The sequence below is a fragment of the Lissotriton vulgaris genome, chromosome 7, assembly GCF_964263255.1.
Source record: "Lissotriton vulgaris chromosome 7, aLisVul1.2, whole genome shotgun sequence".
Lineage (NCBI taxonomy): Eukaryota > Metazoa > Chordata > Amphibia > Caudata > Salamandridae > Lissotriton > Lissotriton vulgaris.
The window spans coordinates 1,775,712,068-1,775,726,524 of NC_141695.1; positions in this window are offsets into that span (position 1 = coordinate 1,775,712,068).

Consider the following 14,457-nt stretch of genomic DNA (forward strand, 5'->3'; position numbering starts at 1 on the left):
AAGGAGTCTGTGTGTGCATATTCCCAGGATTACAAGGAGTCTGTGAGTGCATGTTCCCAGGATTACAAGGAGTCTGTGTGTGCATGTTCCCAGGATCACAAGGAGTCTGTGTGTGCATGTTCCCAGGATTACAAGGAGTCTGTGTGTGCATGTTCCCAGGATCACAAGGAGTCTGTGTGTGCATGTTCCCAGGATTACAAGGAGTCGGTGTGTGCATGCTCCCAGGATTACAAGGAGTCTGTGTGTGCATGTTCCCAGGATCACAAGGAGTCTGTGAGTGCATGTTCCCAGGATTACAAGGAGTCTGTGTGTGCATGTTCCCAGGATCACAAGGAGTCTGTGTGTGCATGTTCCCAGGATTACAAGGAGTCTGTGTGTGCATGTTCCCAGGATCACAAGGAGTCGGTGTGTGCATGCTCCCAGGATTACAAGGAGTCTGTGTGTGCATGTTCCCAGGATTACAAGGAGTCTGTGTGTGCATGCTCCCAGGATCACAAGGAGTCTGTGTGTGCATGTTCCCAGGATCACAAGGAGTCTGTGTGTGCATGCTCCCAGAATTACAAGGAGTCTGTGTGTGCATGTTCCCAGGATTACAATGAGTCTGTGTGTGCATGCTCCCAGGATTACAGGGAGTCTGTGTGTGCATGTTCCCAGGATTACAAGGAGTCTGTGTGTGCATGCTCCCAGGATCACAAGGAGTCTGTGTGTGCATGTTACACTCTCCCAGAAGCACAAGGAGTCCGTGAGTGCATGCTACGTCCTCTAAGGATGAAAAGGAGTCTGTGTGTGCATATTCTCAGGATTACAAGGAGTCTGTGTGTGCATGTTCCCAGGATTACAAGGAGTCTGTGAGTGCATGTTCCCAGGATTACGAGGAGTGTGTGTGCATGTTCCCAGGATCACAAGGAGTCTGTGTGTGCATGTTCCCAGGATTACAAGGAGTCTGTGTGTGCATGTTCCCAGGATTACAAGGAGTCTGTGAGTGCATGTTCCCAGGATTACAAGGAGTCTGTGTGTGCATGTTCCCAGGATCACAAGGAGTCTGTGTGTGCATGTTCCCAGAATTACAAGGAGTCTGTGTGTGCATGCTCCCAGGATCACAAGGAGTCTGTGAGTGCATGTTCCCAGGATTGCAAGGAGTCTGTGTGTGCATGTTCCCAGGATTACAAGGAGTCTGTGTGTGCATGTTCCCAGGATCACAAGGAGTCGGTGTGTGCATGCTCCCAGGATTACAAGGAGTCTGCGTGTGCATGTTCCCAGGATCACAAGGAGTCTGTGAGTGCATGTTCCCAGGATTACAAGGAGTCTGTGTGTGCATGTTCCCAGGATCACAAGGAGTCTGTGTGTGCATGTTCCCAGGATTACAAGGAGTCGGTGTGTGCATGCTCCCAGGATTACAAGGAGTCTGTGTGTGCATGTTCCCAGGATCACAAGGAGTCTGTGTGTGCATGTTCCCAGGATCACAAGGAGTCTGTGAGTGCATGTTCCCAGGATTACAAGGAGTCTGTGTGTGCATGCTCCCAGGATCACAAGGAGTCTGTGTGTGCATGTTCCCAGGATTACAAGGAGTCTGTGTGTGTATGTTCCCAGGATTACAAGGAGTCTGTGTGTGCATGTTCCCAGGATCACAAGGAGTCGGTGTGTGCATGCTCCCAGGATTACAAGGAGTCTGTGTGTGCATGTTCCCAGGATTACAAGGAGTCTGTGTGTGCATGTTCCCAGGATCACAAGGAGTCGGTGTGTGCATGCTCCCAGGATTACAAGGAGTCAGTGTGTGCATGTTCCCAGGATTACAAGGAGTCTGTGTGTGCATGTTCCCAGGATCACAAGGAGTCTGTGTGTGCATGTTCCCAGGATTACAAGGAGTCGGTGTGTGCATGCTCCCAGGATTACAAGGAGTCTGTGTGTGCATGCTCCCAGGATCACAAGGAGTCTCTGTGTGCATGTTCCCAGGATTACAAGGAGTCTGTGTGTGCATGTTCCCAGGATTACAAGGAGTCTGTGTGTGCATGCTCCCAGGATTACAAGGAGTCTGTGTGTGCATGTTACACGCTTCCAAGATCACAAGGAGTTTATGTGTGCATGCTGCACGCTCCCAGGATCACATGGAGTCTGTGTGTGCATGCTGCAAGCTCCCAGGATCACAGGGAGTCTGTGTGTGCATGTTACACGTTCCCACGTTCAAAAGGGGTCTGTGAGTGCTTGCTACACGCTCCCAGGATCACAAGGAGTCTGTGTGTGCATGCTACGTCCTCCCAGGATCAAAAGGGGTCTGTGAGTGCTTGCTGCACGCTCCCAGGATCACAAGGAGGCTGTGTGTGCATGTTCCCAGGATTACAAGGAATCTGTGTGTGCATGCTACGTCCTCCCAAGATCACAAGAAGTCTGTGTGTGCATGTTACACTCTCCCAGGAGCACAAGGAGTCTGTGAGTGCATGTTCCCAGGATTACAAGGAGTCTGTGTGTGCATGCTCCCAGGATTACAAGGAGTCTGTGTGTGCATGTTCCCAGGATTACAAGGAGTCTGTGTGTGCATGTTCCCAGGATCACAGGGAGTCTTTGTGTGCATGTTACACGCTCCCAGGATCAAAAGGGGTCTGTGAGTGCTTGCTACACGCTCCCAGGATCACAAGGAGTCTGTGTGTGCATGTTCCCAGGATTACAAGGAATCTGTGTGTGCATGCTACGTCCTCCCAGGATCACAAGAAGTCTGTGTGTGCATGCTGCACCCTCCCAGGGTCACAGGGAGTCTGTGTGTGCATGTTACACGCTCCCAGGAGCAGAAGGAGTCTGTGTGTGCTTGCTTCACGCTCCCAGGATCAGAGGGAGTATGTGTGTGCATGCTCCCAGGATTACAAGGAATCTGTGTGTGCATGCTACGTCCTCCCAGGATCACAAGAAGTCTGTGTGTGCATGCTGCACCCTCCCAGGGTCACAGGGAGTCTGTGTGTGCATGTTACACGCTCCCAGGAGCAGAAGGAGTCTGTGTGTGCATGCTGCACGCTCCCAGGATCACAAGGAGTCTGTGTGTGCAAGCTGCATGCTCCCAGGATCACAAGGAGTCTGTGAGTGCATGCTACAGCCTCCCAGGATCAAAAGGGGTCTGTGAGTGCTTGCTGCACGCTCCCAGGATCATAGGAAGTCCGTGTGTGCATGTTACACTCTCCCAGGAGCACAAGGAGTCTGTGAGTGCATGTTCCCAGGATTACAAGGAGTCTGTGTGTGCATGTTCCCAGGATCACAAGGAGTCTGTGTGTGCATGTTCCCAGGATTACAAGGAGTCTGTGTGTGCATGTTCCCAGGATCACAAGGAGTCTGTGTGTGCATGTTCCCAGGATTAAAAGGAGTGTGTGTTTGCATGTTTCCAGGATCACAAGGAGTCTGTGTGTGCATGCTCCCAGGATTACAAGGAGTCTGTGTGTGCATGTTCCCAGGATTACAAGGAGTCTGTGTATGCATGCTTCCAGGATCACAAGGAGTCTGTGTGTGCATGTTCCCAGGATCACAAGGAGTCTGTGTGTGCATTCTCCCAGGATCACAAGGAGTCTGTGTGTGCATGTTCCCAGGATTACAAGGAGTCTGTGTGTGCATGCTCCCAAGATCACAAGGAGTTTATGTGTGAATGCTGCACGCTCCCAGGATCACATGGAGTTTGTGTGTGCATGCTGCAAGCTCCCCAGATCACAAGGAGTCTGTGTGTGCATGCTGCACACTCCCAGGATCACAAGGAGTCTATGTGTGCACACTGCACGCTCCCAGGATTACAAAGAGCCTCTGTGTGCAAGCTGCACGCTCCCAGGCTTAAAGGGAGTCTTCGTGTACATGCTGCAAGTTCCCAGGATCACAGGAAGTCTCTGAGTGAATGCTGCACACTCCCAGGATAACAGGGAGTCTGTGTGAGCACGCTGCACGCTCCCAGGATCACAAGGAGCCTGTTTGTGCATGCTGCACGCTCCCAGGATCACAGAGAGTCTGTGTGTGCACACTGCACGCTCCCAGGATTACAAAGAGCCTCTGTGTGCAAGCTGCACGCTCCCAGGATCACAGGGAGCCTGTCTGTGCATGCTGCATGCTCCCAGGATCAGAGGGAGCCTGTGTGTGCATGCTGCACGCTCCCAGGATCACAAGGAGTCTGTGTGTGCATGCTGCACGCTCCCAGGATCACAAGGAGCCTCTGTGTGCATGCTGCATATGCCCAGGATCAAAGGGAGTCTGTGTGTGCATCCTGCACGCTCCCTGGATCACAAGGAATCTGTGTGTGCATGCTGCACGCTCCCAGGATCACAAGTAGTTTGTGTGTGCAGGCTGCATGCTCCCGGGATCACAGGGAGTCTGTGTGTGCATGCTGCACACTCCCAGGATAACAGGGAGTCTGTGTGAGCACGCTGCACGCTCCCAGGATCACAAGGAGCCTGTTTGTGCATGCTGCACGCTCCCAGGATCACAGAGAGTCTGTGTGTGCACACTGCACGCTCCCAGGATTACAAAGAGCCTCTGTGTGCAAGCTGCACGCTCCCAGGATCACAGGGAGCCTGTCTGTGCATGCTGCATGCTCCCAGGATCAGAGGGAGCCTGTGTGTGCATGCTGCACGCTCCCAGGATCACAAGGAGTCTGTGTGTGCATGCTGCACGCTCCCAGGATCACAAGGAGCCTCTGTGTGCATGCTGCATATGCCCAGGATCAAAGGGAGTCTGTGTGTGCATCCTGCACGCTCCCTGGATCACAAGGAATCTGTGTGTGCATGCTGCACGCTCCCAGGATCACAAGGAGTCTGTGTGTGCATGCTGCACGCTCCCAGGATCACAAGTAGTTTGTGTGTGCAGGCTGCATGCTCCCGGGATCACAGGGAGTCTGTGTGTGCATGCTGCACGCTCCCTGGATCACAAGGAATCTGTGTGTGCACGCTCCTAGGATCACAGGAAGTCTGTATGTGCACGCTCCCAGGATCACAATGAGTCTGTGTGTGCACGCTCCTAGGATCACGGAAGTCTGTATGTGCATGCTCCCAGGATCACAAGACGTCTGTGTGTGCACGCTCACAGGATTACAAGGAGTCTGTGTGTGCATGCTCCCAGGATCACAAAGAGTCTGTGTGTGCACGCTCCCAGGATCACAAGTAGTTTGTGTGTGCAGGCTGCATGCTCCCAGGATCACAGGGAGTCTGTGTGTGCATGCTGCACGCTCCCTGGATCACAAGGAATCTGTGTGCACGGTCCTAGGATCACAGGAAGTCTGTATGTGCACTCTCCCAGGATTACAAAGAGTCTGTGTGTGCACGCTCCTAGGATCACAGGAAGTCTGTATGTGCACGCTCCTAGGATTACAAGGAGTCTGTGTTTGCACGCTCCTAGGATCACAGGAAGTCTGTATGTGCACGCTCCCAGGTTTACAAGGGGTCTGTGTGTGCACGCTCCTAGGATCACAGGAAGTCTGTATGTGCACGCTGCACGCTCCCAGGATCACAGGGAGTCTGTGTGTGCATGCTACCAAGATTACAAGGAGTCTGTGTGTGCACGCTACTAGGATCACAGGAAGTCTGTATGTGCACGCTCCCAGGATTACAAGGAGTCTGTGTGTGCACGCTCCTAGGATCACAGGAAGTCTGTATGTGCAAGCTCCTAGGATTACAAGGAGTCTGTGTGTGCACGCTCCTTGGATCACAGGAAGTCTGTATGTGCAAGCTCCTAGGATTACAAGGAGCCTGTGTGTGCACGCTCCTTGGATCACAGGAAGTCTGTATGTGCACGCTCCCAGGATTACAAGGAGTCTGTGTGTGCACGCTCCTTGGATCACAGGAAGTCTGTATGTGCATGCTCCCAGGATTACAAGTAGTCTGTGTGTGCACGCTCCTTGGATCACAGGAAGTCTGTATGTGCACGCTCCCAGGATTACAAGGAGTCTGTGTGTGCACGCTCCTATGATCACAGGAAGTCTGTATGTGCACGCTCCCAGGATCACAGGGAGTCTGAGATGGCCTGGACATCTTCATGGAATTTTATTTGGCCTTGAGCTGGGTTAGTGGTGAAATTGAATGTCAATTACGTGTCGTTGACATAATATATCATATTAATCTTCTGGGCTTTGGCCAAGAGGGCGGACATTCACGTTAAACAACGTGGGGCCCAGGGCAGAGCCTTGGGGGACACCACTGCTGAGGGAATGGGTACAGGATATGGTGGGAGGGGCATGAATCTGAAAGGAGCGATCAGATAAAAATGACGCAAGCCAGGCCTTGTCACTGACCCTGATCTCCTCGAGCCATTAAAGCAAATTCTCATGGGAGACCGTGTCGAAGGCCGCGCTCAGATCGAGTGAGATCAGTGCTGAGGTGTTGCCCATGTCCAGCGATGCCCCCAGCTGCTCTGTAACTGCCAGCAGGGCAGATTCCGTACTGTGTTTAGGCCAGAACCCCTTTTGTGATCTGTCCAAAATCTCATTGCCTTCCAAATATTTGGTCACTTTTGTGACACACTCCAGCGATGCGTCACTTTTGCGCTTACAGATACGTCAGAAATACTGACGTATCTGTAACTCCTTGCGACATGATGCGTCATACATTAAATATGACGCATCAGGAATGTGCGCAGTAAAAAGTGACACATCGCTGTTTTCACGCAGCGATGCGTCACTTTTCATAAATGAGGCCCCAGGGGCCTTACTACTACTACTGGGGGTTTTGTCGTGTCATTTATAGGAGAAAAAATGGTTTTGGACTTTTGTACAGGTTTGAGGTCGGCTTTAATAGCCCGTAGATCGTTTTCGCATTGGGCTCGTGGTTGCGCCTCCAGGGACGGTCCAGAGTTTTACAGTGTTTTTTTCCATCACTAAGGTCTTGTGATGCCAGGCGTGCGCTTGGCCCAGGTCAGTTTCTTTGGAGACAGTGGTCGAGTGAGTTATTAATCCGCCCCTAAAGGCTCAACCCCTTCTTCCAAGTCAGTGGCCATTCGGGGCAGGGTGATATTTGAACGGACACAAAACTAGGTGCGTGTGTGACTTCGATCTGGTGCAAAGCCTTTGCAAATCTGCCCCCCCTAGCAGACTTCATGTGCCAGTGGCGGGGTCCCTGTAGGGGGCCGCTGCCACTCGCCCCGCCCATAGCGCTGCTAACGACAGCTCAGACCTTTAGACATTAAAAATGATTATTTCCTATTTTGATAGCTCAGGGAGGCAGGTTGTGGTCGTTTTTAATAAATATAGAATTATTAATACACAACTGTGGCTGTGTTCATCACAAAAGCAGACAAACAGCGCCACCATGTGGCAGAGTGCTTTAAATCCAGGGTGCTGAGCATCTGAAAACACCGGCTCAAATGAGGCATTAGCCCCCCAGACATGCCTTAATGTCGCCCCGCTCCTTCCACAGTTCCTGAATCCAGTCTGTCCATCAACATCCGTCGGTCCCAGGGGTTGGCAGCGGAGCCAATCACCGGCTTGAATGAGCTTCGAGCAGTGTTTGTCGTCTCTGCCTCCTGGAGGGTCTGCAAGAAGCCCACCCTCTCTGCATCCATGAGCTCGGCCACCAGGTGGTGTTCCCCAAAGTCCCCCCCCCCAACCCCCCCCCACCCCTGACTGAATGAATATAGGGGGGGCATCAGTCGGAGAAGCGCTGCCTCTGCCTCTAGATCTGCTGTCAGATGCCCCAAAGCGCCACGAGCTCCCCACACACGAGGCGCTATCTTTACCGGAAGCGCTGCTCTGAGCCCCAATGTCCGCCCGAGGGGCCTCCCTCCTCTAGCGCTCAGTCCCAGGTGAGGCTGCGCACGCGCTTTGAGGCCTGATGGCATCAATACAGCGCTTTGATGCTCTACAAGCTCCAGGTGGAACCTTATCCCGCGTCAACGAAGTAATTAGTAACGTCATGCCTGCGTTGTTTAGATTCTATGGCCTGCTATTTTTCGCCAGAAAGCTCTTTAGTCATTGTAAATGTGTCCTATATATTCATATTTTTGCTTGTACATTCTGTGTTTGATAGTGTCTTCCTTTTGCCTGCGTTGTTTTGATTCGTGCTACCTTTGTTTGTTCCATTCCTGTCACAGTTCCCTCATGTGACGTCACTGGTTCTAGTGCTCAGCGCTCTGACACCTTCGGGTAAAGTCCGCGCTTTATAAAATGCATTAAATAAATAAATAAAATTGGTGATGTCATTTCTGATGTCACTTGTGATGTGTTACTGGTGGAATTGATTGTGATGTCATGCTTGCGTAACGTGTGAGGTCACGAGCAGACCAGTGGCTGCCCGGATCTGATCTTAGATTGAGCAATCACGGCGGAGTTTGTCCCGGACTGGTGATCATCAGGGCGGCCACGAGGGGGCGCCAGAGACCCTCCGTGCCCGGGCTCAGCTCTTCGAGGCGCAGTTGGGGGCTGTGCTCCCGCCAGGAGCCGCCGGGGGGCGCTCCGGCTCCTCATTGCTTCCGGCTTCAGCTCCTTCAGCAATCGATGCGAGGTTAATGTGTCCAGTGCATGTTTGCAAAGTCCACAGAGGAAACGAATAACAGGCTTGATGGGTTCAAAGGTCAATGCAGGGATTTTAAGGCCGCTTGGGGGTGTCCTTCCCTGAGAGGTCCAGCAGGGAGGGTGAAAAACGACAGCTCACAGAGCCGGTGGGGAAGCAAAGTGTCTTCATTTATTTTAATCTTATTAAAATGTTGTTTCCATGACACTTCAGAATTATAAAAGATGTGCTTTGCTTGTGCTTCCCTCCCTGCTGACATTTTTAAAAATACTTGTACAGTTCATTTACAGGAATTTAAATTTGGTTGTGTTTTTTAAAAAGTGACTCCCACGCCCTCTTCTTTCACCCTCTTTGCACCTGTTGGACGGGGGTTATTTGTGATGGCAGATGTGAATCTACCACTGGCAGCGAGGCCACTAAATATGAATCTACCACTGGCAGCGAGGCCACTAAATATGAATCTACCACTGGCAGCGAGGCCACTGAATATGAATCTACCACTGGCAGCGAGGCCACTAAATATGAATCTACCACTGGCAGCGAGGCCACTAAATATGAATCTACCACTGGCCGCGAGGCCACTAAATATGAGTCTACCACTGGCAGCGAGGCCACTAAATATGAATCTACCACTGGCCGCGAGGCCACTAAATATGAATCTACCACTGGCAGCGAGGCCACTAAATATGAATCTACCACTGGCAGCGAGGCCACTAAATATGAATCTACCACTGGCCGCGAGGCCACTAAATATGAATCTACCACTGGCAGCGAGGCCACCAAATATGAATCTACCACTGGCAGCGAGGCCACTAAATATGAATCTACCACTGGCCGCGAGGCCACTAAATATGAGTCTACCACTGGCAGCGAGGCCACTTACTATGAATCTACCACTGGCAGCGAGGCCACTAAATATGAATCTACCTCTGGCAGCGAGGCCACTAAATAAGAATCTACCACTGGCAGCGAGGCCACTAAATATGAATCTATCACTGGCAGCGAGGCCACTAAATATGAATCTACCACTGGCAGCGAGGCCACTAAATATGAATCTACCACTGGCAGCGAGGCCACTAAATATGAATCTACCACTGGCCGCGAGGCCACTAAATATGAGTCTACCACTGGCAGCGAGGCCACTTACTATGAATCTACCACTGGCAGCAAGGCCACTAAATATGAATCTACCACTGGCAACGAGGCCACTAAATATGAATCTACCACTGGCAGCGAGGCCACTAAATATGAATCTACCACTGGCCGCGAGGCCACTAAATATGAATCTACCACTGGCAGCGAGGCAACTAAATATGAATCTACCACTGGCAACGAGGCCACTAAATATGAGTCTACCACTGGCAGTGAGGCCACTAAATATGAATCTACCACTGGCAACGAGGCCACTAAATATGAATCTACCACTGGCAGCGAGGCCACTAAATATGAGTCTACCACTGGCAGCGAGGCCACTTACTATGAATCAACTACTGGCAACGAGGCCACTAAATATGAATCTACCACTGGCAGCGAGGCCACTAAATATGAATCTACCACTGGCAGCGAGGCCACTAAATATGAGTCTACCACTGGCAGCGAGGCCACTTACTATGAATCTACCACTGGCAACGAGGCCACTAAATATGAATCTACCACTGGCAGCGAGGCCACTAAATATGAATCTACCACTGGCAACGAGGCCACTAAATATGAATCTACCACTGGCAGCGAGGCCACTAAATATGAATCTACCACGGTGGATCTACCACTGGCAGCGAGGCTACTAAATATGAATCTACCACTGGCAGCGAGGCCACTAAATATGAATCTACCACTGGCAATGAGGCCACTAAATATGAATCTACCACTGGCAGCGAGGCCACTAAATATGAGTCTACCACTGGCAGCGAGGCCACTTACTATGAATCTACCACTGGCAACGAGGCCACTAAATATGAATCTACCACTGGCAGCGAGGCCACTAAATATGAATCTACCACTGGCAGCGAGGCCACTAAATATGAATCTACCACTGGCAACGAGGCCACTAAATATGAATCTACCACTGGCAGCGAGGCCACTAAATATGAGTCTACCACTGGCAGCGAGGCCACTTACTATGAATCTACCACTGGCAACGAGGCCACTAAATATGAATCTACCACTGGCAGCGAGGCCACTAAATATGAATCTACCACTGGCAGCGAAGCCACTAAATATGAGTCTACCACTGGCAGCGAGGCCACTTACTATGAATCTACCACTGGCAACGAGGCCACTAAATATGAATCTACCACTGGCAGCGAGGCCACTGGCAGCGAGGCCACTAAATATGAATCTACCACTGGCAACGAGGCCACTAAATATGAATTTACCACTGGCAACAAGGCCACTAAATATGAATCTACCACTGGCAGCGAGGCCACTAAATATGAATCTACCACGGTGGATCTACCACTGGCAGCGAGGCCACTAAATATGAATCTACCACTGGCAACGAGGCCACTAAATATGAATCTACCACTGGCAACGAGGCCACTAAATATGAATCTACCACTGGCAGCGAGGCCACTAAATGTGAATCTACCACTGGCAACGAGGCCACTAAATATGAATCTACCACTGGCAGCGAGGCCACTAAATATGAATCTACCACTGGCAACGAGGCCACTAAATATGAATCTACCACTGGCAGCGAGGCCACTAAATATGAATCTACCACTGGCAACGAGGCCACTAAATATGAATCTACCACTGGCAGCGAGGCCACTAAATATGAATCTCCCACTGGCAACAAGGCCACTAAATATGAATCTACCACTGGCAGCGAGGCCACTAAATATGAATCTACCACTGGCAGCGAGGCCACTAAATATGAATCTACCACTGGCAACGAGGCCACTAAATATGAATCTACCACTGGCAGCGAGGCCACTAAATATGAATCTCCCACTGGCAGCGAGGCCACTAGGCCACTAAATATGAATCTACCACTGGCAGCGAGGCCACTAAATATGAATCTCCCACTGGCAGCGAGGCCACTAAATATGAATCTACCACTGGCAACGAGGCCACTAAATATGAATCTACCACTGGCAGCGAGGCCACTAAATATGAATCTCCCACTGGCAGCGAGGCCACTAGGCCACTAAATATGAATCTACCACTGGCAGCGAGGCCACTAAATATGAATCTACCACTGGCAGCGAGGCCACTAAATATGAATCTACCACTGGCAACGAGGCCACTAAATATGAATCTACCACTGGCAGCGAGGCCACTAAATATGAATCTACCACTGGCAGCGAGGCCACTAAATATGAATCTACCACTGGCCGCGAGGCCACTAAATATGAATCTACCACTGGCAGCGAGGCAACTAAATATGAATCTACCACTGGCAACGAGGCCACTAAATATGAATCTACCACTGGCAGCGAGGCCACTAAATATGAGTCTACCACTGGCAGCGAGGCCACTTACTATGAATCTACCACTGGCAACGAGGCCACTAAATATGAATCTACCACTGGCAGCGAGGCCACTAAATATGAATCTACCACTGGCAGCGAGGCCACTAAATATGAGTCTACCACTGGCAGCGAGGCCACTGACTATGAATCTACCACTGGCAACGAGGCCACTAAATATGAATCTACCACTGGCAGCGAGGCCACTAAATATGAATCTACCACTGGCAACGAGGCCACTAAATATGAATCTACCACTGGCAGCGAGGCCACTAAATATGAATCTACCACTGGCAGCGAGGCCACTAAATATGAATCTACCACTGGCCGCAAGGCCACTAAATATGAATCTACCACTGGCAGCGAGGCCACCAAATATGAATCTACCACTGGCAGCGAGGCCACTAAATATGAATCTACCACTGGCCGCGAGGCCACTAAATATGAGTCTACCACTGGCAGCGAGGCCACTTACTATGAATCTACCACTGGCAGCGAGGCCACTAAATATGAATCTACCTCTGGCAGCGAGGCCACTAAATAAGAATCTACCACTGGCAGCGAGGCCACTAAATATGAATCTACCACTGGCAGCGAGGCACTAAATATGAATCTACCACTGGCAGCGAGGCCACTAAATATGAATCTACCACTGGCAGCGAGGCCACTAAATATGAATCTACCACTGGCAGCGAGGCCACTAAATATGAATCTACCACTGGCCGCGAGGCCACTAAATATGAGTCTACCACTGGCAGCGAGGCCACTTACTATGAATCTACCACTGGCAGCAAGGCCACTAAATATGAATCTACCACTGGCAACGAGGCCACTAAATATGAATCTACCACTGGCAGCGAGGCCACTAAATATGAATCTACCACTGGCCGCGAGGCCACTAAATATGAATCTACCACTGGCAGCGAGGCAACTAAATATGAATCTACCACTGGCCGCGAGGCCACTAAATATGAATCTACCACTGGCAGCGAGGCCACTAAATATGAGTCTACCACTGGCAGTGAGGCCACTAAATATGAATCTACCACTGGCAACGAGGCCACTAAATATGAATCTACCACTGGCAGCGAGGCCACTAAATATGAGTCTACCACTGGCAGCGAGGCCACTTACTATGAATCTACCACTGGCCACGAGGCCACTAAATATGAATCTACCACTGGCAGCGAGGCCACTAAATATGAATCTAGCACTGGCAGCGAGGCCACTAAATATGAATCTACCACTGGCAGCGAGGCCACTTACTATGAATCTACCACTGGCAACGAGGCCACTAAATATGAATCTACCACTGGCAGCGAGGCCACTAAATATGAATCTACCACTGGCAACGAGGCCACTAAATATGAATCTACCACTGGCAGCGAGGCCACTAAATATGAATCTACCACGGTGGATCTACCACTGGCAGCAAGGCTACTAAATATGAATCTACCACTGGCAGCGAGGCCACTAAATATGAATCTACCACTGGCAACGAGGCCACTAAATATGAATCTACTACTGGCAGCGAGGCCACTAAATATGAGTCTACCACTGGCAGCGAGGCCACTTACTATGAATCTACCACTGGCAACGAGGCCACTAAATATGAATCTACCACTGGCAGCGAGGCCACTAAATATGAATCTACCACTGGCAGCGAGGCCACTAAATATGAATCTACCACTGGCAACGAGGCCACTAAATATGAATCTACCACTGGCAGCGAGGCCACTAAATATGAGTCTACCACTGGCAGCGAGGCCACTTACTATGAATCTACCACTGGCAACGAGGCCACTAAATATGAATCTACCACTGGCAGCGAGGCCACTAAATATGAATCTACCACTGGCAGCGAAGCCACTAAATATGAGTCTACCACTGGCAGCGAGGCCACTTACTATGAATCTACCACTGGCAACGAGGCCACTAAATATGAATCTACCACTGGCAGCGAGGCCACTGGCAGCGAGGCCACTAAATATGAATCTACCACTGGCAACGAGGCCACTAAATATGAATCTACCACTGGCAACAAGGCCACTAAATATGAATCTACCACTGGCAGCGAGGCCACTAAATATGAATCTACCACGGTGGATCTACCACTGGCAGCGAGGCCACTAAATATGAATCTACCACTGGCAGCGAGGCCACTAAATATGAATCTACCACTGGCAACCAGGCCACTAAATATGAATCTACCACTGGCAGCGAGGCCACTAAATGTGAATCTACCACTGGCAGCGAGGCCACTAAATATGAATCTACCACTGGCAACGAGGCCACTAAATATGAATCTACCACTGGCAGCGAGGCCACTAAATATGAATCTACCACTGGCAACGAGGCCACTAAATATGAATCTACCACTGGCAGCGAGGCCACTAAATATGAATCTACCACTGGCAACGAGGCCACTAAATATGAATCTACCACTGGCAGCGAGGCCACTAAATATGAATCTCCCACTGGCAACAAGGCCACTAAATATGAATCTACCACTGGCAGCGAGGCCACTAAAT